This window comes from Papilio polytes, unplaced genomic scaffold, assembly GCF_000836215.1.
Source record: "Papilio polytes unplaced genomic scaffold, Ppol_1.0 DF820956.1, whole genome shotgun sequence".
Taxonomy (NCBI): Eukaryota; Metazoa; Arthropoda; class Insecta; order Lepidoptera; family Papilionidae; genus Papilio; species Papilio polytes.
Window position 1 is genome coordinate 458,562 of NW_013528248.1, and position 5,660 is coordinate 464,221.

A 5,660-nucleotide genomic window follows, 5' to 3' on the forward strand; every position below is an offset into this window, starting at 1 on the left:
GTAGCCTAAACGACTGATCGGATTTCGATGAAATTTGGTAATGTAGAGGATAGTCTGGAAGAATACAAAGGCTACTCGCTTTTGTTTTTTTTAATTATACGCGGACGGAGTCGCGGCTTACAGCTAGTCTATGATAAATTTCATCGAGATCCGTTCTGCAGTTTAGGCTACAAATTCTAACAAACATACTTTTAAACTTTCTCAATTATAATATTAGTAAGGTCACAGGTAATTAAGTTAGTAAATAGCACTTGTAGATACGATTATTTACGTGGGAGTCATCGAAATTAGTACGAAGGAACAGACGCTCGTAAAAACTGTTATCTAGAGGCAGTAAAGGCGTGCTATAAACAAAATACGAGGCAATTCTGTAATTTGCGAATCACTTTATACATCTTAATTAGACTGTTATGCCTTTCTTATATAAGGCGATGTAAATATTACGAAGCTGGCGACTAAAGTCGCTAAGCAACTTACGCAATACAATCGTCATGCACGCGTCTACTTGTTTAGCTGTTATGTCCTATACCAGTCGCTTACATCTTGTTTTTCAAGATCTTCAGAGAATGATGGGAAGGGAAAGTGGATTCGGATGGAATGCATAGGTAGGGGAAATATTCTCTTTATGTGTTACCCGTCTTAAGGACGAACGTTTTGTGTAACGAGACGTTGGGGATACAAACCAGAAAGTGTTAAGAATAAATGTAGGCTACAAAGGAAGACCGAAGAAAGTATGGATGGATTGTGTGTGACATGCTTAAGAAGGGAATGGATTCATATATGACGGCTGAACAGCGTAATTCTTTGTTCATTCTCCAATAATAAACATTAAATCGTAATTTACCTTTTATTTTCCAATTTCCTATAAAAGGCAAATAAAAGAGTTGTTTTCGCGCATCGCCGGCTAATTACGTCTGCGAAAGCGTAACTTCGAAAAGAAAATATTTTTTCTCGTAACACAATATCGGGAGTGATTTATCACATTGTATCTTTATAAAATAATTTAACCCTTTCAATGCTACGGACTTTCCATTTTCCACATGGTTAAATCTATACTATTATAATAAAGCGTAAACACACACTTCTTTGTTGCCTAAGATGTCAGCAATTACAGCATATTTTTGAATAATTTTTTTTTAAATAAAAAGCCCTACACTTACGTCAGGCTTTAGGCTATATATTTTCACGCCATTAAACTTAGGGGGTAAATATTTTGGATAAAACCCCTATTGTGGGAAAGAGACCATAAGTTGCTGCCAACATCAAGGAAACAAGATTCATTTCATGCGGATGAAGACGCACGGGAACAGCTAGTTGTAAATAAACAAATATTGAAAAGCTTGATTTATTTTTTCACTATCTTTGCTCAAGACTTCATCCTCGTGGGATTAAAAAGTAGTATATGTTTTCTTCCAAACTATCTTTTATAACTATGCCAAATTTCATCGACATCCGTTCAGTAGTATATGATACAAACTCTAACAAACATCATTCATCCATCAAAATTCTCGCATTTATAATATTAGTTATATCTTAAATATGTACGAATAATTGGAATTATTTTTATTTTCGCTTCATTATTAAACTAAACTTTGAAGCTAATATTGAAAACAGAAACTGTTAACCCTTGTTTTTTTATACGAGAAGGGGGTAAACGAGCTGTGGGAACACTGAGATGGTCAACGACGCCCAGACATCCACCAGAGGAACTACAGATGTATTGCCGGCCTTTGAGGAAATTGTAGGTCGCTTCTTTAGAATTTCAATGCTCTTAGAGTAGTTTCTGAGATAAATAACTCTAAAACTACTCGATAGTCTTCAATGATCGTTAGAATTATTGAAATCGGGTAACAAAGGGCGGAGTTGCAACTTGTTAATTGAGAATCTCATTTTTAAAGTCGCTTAAAACTGTTATGACAAATATTAAATTGAGATTTTGTATATCTAGAGTAGCTTGAATTGTTCCCATACAAAGTCTGGTAACACAAGCCTGTGGTATCTCCTCCTCTTGGAATCTGCACTTTATTATGATACGAGGGCTCGCTTGTGTTTTATGAGCCCGCTGTATCTGTACGAATCCTTAACGTATGGTCCAAGTCACAAGATAAAGTACCTTCGCTAATTTGTTCAAAGATTTTTGCATCTACAAATTACATTCATGTCTCCAATTTTTTGTTGTTGTAAATTTACATATAATACAAATTAAGGTATCAGTTTTAAGATTGATGTAGATTTTGGAAGGACTAAAGTCTAGCTTATATTGACATAATTTATTTACATAACTGATACTTTCAACAATTTTACAAAGAGTATAACAGAGAAAATAATGTATTTATTCTGCTTGTGTTTAGAGAAAGTTATGTTAAGAGTCAATCACTTTTTATATTTCTTTATTATCTTTTTTATCGGGTTTTATAACAATTATGTAAATAAATACAATTAAAATTTCTAAAGCAGATATTTAAAAAAAATAATGAATATTATTGATAATTCAGCATTTCTCTTTTAACTTGTGCCACAAGGTAATCGTCCGCTCATGACCTACGCGTCAAGTTGAGGCAATAAAAAGGGTTTTATGTGAAAACTTGTAGTGCCTTTTGCCTTCAACATTGATATCGATACAATAACATACAGCCTCCTAAAGATATACCAAAGAATAGTGCTTTTAGCTCTACTAGGCCCAGGGCGACTTTACAGCGCCCTCTTTTACCATGACAGAGGTTGGGGAGACAAGTAGCGCCCTCTTTCTGTCAGTTTGATCGCCCAACAGCTTATAACTCCGAAACTCTTAAGTAATCCATATCTACGCTCATATTATAAAGAGGAAAGATTATTATTTTTGTTTTGAAACATCTCAAAAATACTATTACGATTTTTAAAATTCTTTCAACATTAAAAAACTACGTTATCAGTTACTAAAATAGGCTATATTTTTTTATTTCACGCGGACGAAATCGCGAGCAATCTATTTTTTACTTAGATTTTATTACAAACAAACAAACCTGTTAAATAGAATTCGAATATATAAGTGGTCATTTAATTTAATGAAAAGTCAAAGATGTGGTAACTTCAAGATCTCGGTACAATCTCGCGGCGAACGAGTTTCCAATCTGTTTTGTTTGTTTTTGTTTTATAGTACTGGGTTTATTAATTACGCCTTCGAGCCTTTTATTGTTTAAGTTGTCGAAGTAATAGATTGTTTGTAGAAGAAAAAACAGGATGTTAAACCTCACGTAAATTCTAAATTTTTCTATTTATATATATGTTAAAATAAACACTGAATTTATTATGCTTTCCTACTTTTTACACAAATTAAATATTTGTTTACAATTTATTTAATAATTGAAATAAGCGCCATCTAGCGGTAATGCTGTAAAACAGTGCGTTCAAAGAGAAAGCATGTGTTTCGTTAGAAATGTTAAACATCATACCAATGAAGTATACCGATAGATGTCGCTATTTCATAAATTCTAATGGTAAAATTGATTTTAACAAAAATTGGATTTTCATTTAGTTTATCAAAAAGTGTTAGTTTATATAAGTTTACAAATACAACAGGTATAATATTATCAGTAATTTTCATACATTAAACGTGAAAGCACAGGTAATTAACTATGCAATGTTATTTATTATTTAAGTAAGATTATACATACATAGTCTGTCTGGAAAAGCTATACTTCCGCGACTTAGATGCCTAGATTAGTCAAAGAAGGACGAAGAGTTAACTGTTAGGTTATTTCGCCGATATCGGAGGGTGAATGAACGAGCCTTCTATCAAAAGAACAGCAAATTTTTGGAGTAGCATTGTTATATAAAAAAATCATTTAGTAGAAGTATGTTCAAATTGTTCGAAGTAAGTATGTCATCATCTCCCCTGCCTTATCCTACTCCCGTAGGGTCGGCGCACCGGGTTTTCGTCCTCCAAAGCATAAAGCATTGTTCGAAGTAAGTATGTAATAAAGATTTTTATTACTCCATTTTAATAATTAAATTTTAATAATATTCCTTATAAAGTTACTGATATTATAAAGAAGAAAGATTTGTATTTTTGTACGTATTGTAATAATTCAAAAACTACTAGGGCGATTTAGAAAAATCTTTCACTGTTTGAAAGGTAAATTCTCTTTGAGTAAGATAGGCTATACTTTTGTTATTTTTAATTTATAAAAATCAAAGTTATTAAATAATGTAATTATATTACACTATAAAATTATAATAAATACAAGTCAGATAAATAAAAAAAAGTCGTGTTGTTATTTATTAAAAGCAAAATTTAAAAAGATTTTATTTCCCATGTCTCCACTACTTAAGGAAAATAAAAAATTATAACAGCAAACGTCTCTAGAACGTCTTAAAAATCTTTTAGCAACGTTATTCCGTATATTTTTGTTCCAACAATGTATTCCACACAAGGTCTTGGCTCATTACGCCTACCATATTGGTCCGTTATCTCCCAACTACGCACGACTGCCTATTTAACCCTCTGTATTTTGGTACCATTATTGAGCCGATCCAGTGTGTTACTACCTTTATTTTCTTTTAAACAATCCGATCATTAAGTATGAGTTTCAATGGAACATATTGTGTGGCTAAATTGTATTCATTCTTGTTGTTATTTAAGGAATCCTTAAAGCTCATTTTATTCTTTATCTGTTTGTTTAATTTTATAATTAGAATATAGTGAAATAATCTATATCTATACTATTATAATAAAGCGTAAACACACACTTCTTTGTTACCTAAGATGTCAGCAATTATAGCATACTAGCTTTCACCCGCGACTCCGTCCGCGCGGTATTAAAAAAAACTAATACAAGTAGCCTTTGTGTTTTTCCAGACTATCCTCTACATCTATGCTAAATTTCATCAAAATCCGTTCAGCAGTTTAGGCTACAAACTTTAACAAACATCCATCTATCTATCTAACCATCCATCTAAACTTTTGCATTTATAATATTAGTAAGAAGTAAGATTTTTGAATGATTATTTTTGTAATAGAAAGCCTTCAGTGACGTCATGCGTCCCTATATTTTCCCGCCATTAAACATAGGGGTTAATATTTTGGATAAAAACCCTAATGTGGGAAAGAGACCATAAGTTGCTGCCAACATCAAGAAAGCAAAAATGCCATAGTAATTGGTATTTTGACATGTGCAATTGATTAATTGACACATGTAAACAATAAAATTTTCATAATTTTATGCGGAGGAAGTCGCAGGGGAACAGCTAGTTTATAATATAGTCGTAAGTATACAGCGTGAGCACAACTGAAACTAAACCATCACACAACTGTTTAGTTTGCTATAAGCTTATATGGCGATACGAACACTACTCAATTTTTAGTTGTGAAAGTAAACAGTTGAATTGGCTGCGAAACAATCGACAATCGCACAACAGTTTGTGAGGTAATTTAGTCCAAATTCCGTTCTAAGCGTTACATTTCACAGCTGTAGCACTTAAAAATATATTCATCACTTTTATTTTACGTTAAAACAAAGATAACAGATAAAGATGTCTTGGTAGAAACGCAATGTTAATGCTTATTGCAAATCATATAGTTATCGTCTATCATAACTTTGATTGACTCCAATCCTTCCTTATTGCGTTCGTCAATACGATAGCAACGGTATGTTTTGTGGTTAAAGCTACGTACACACTTG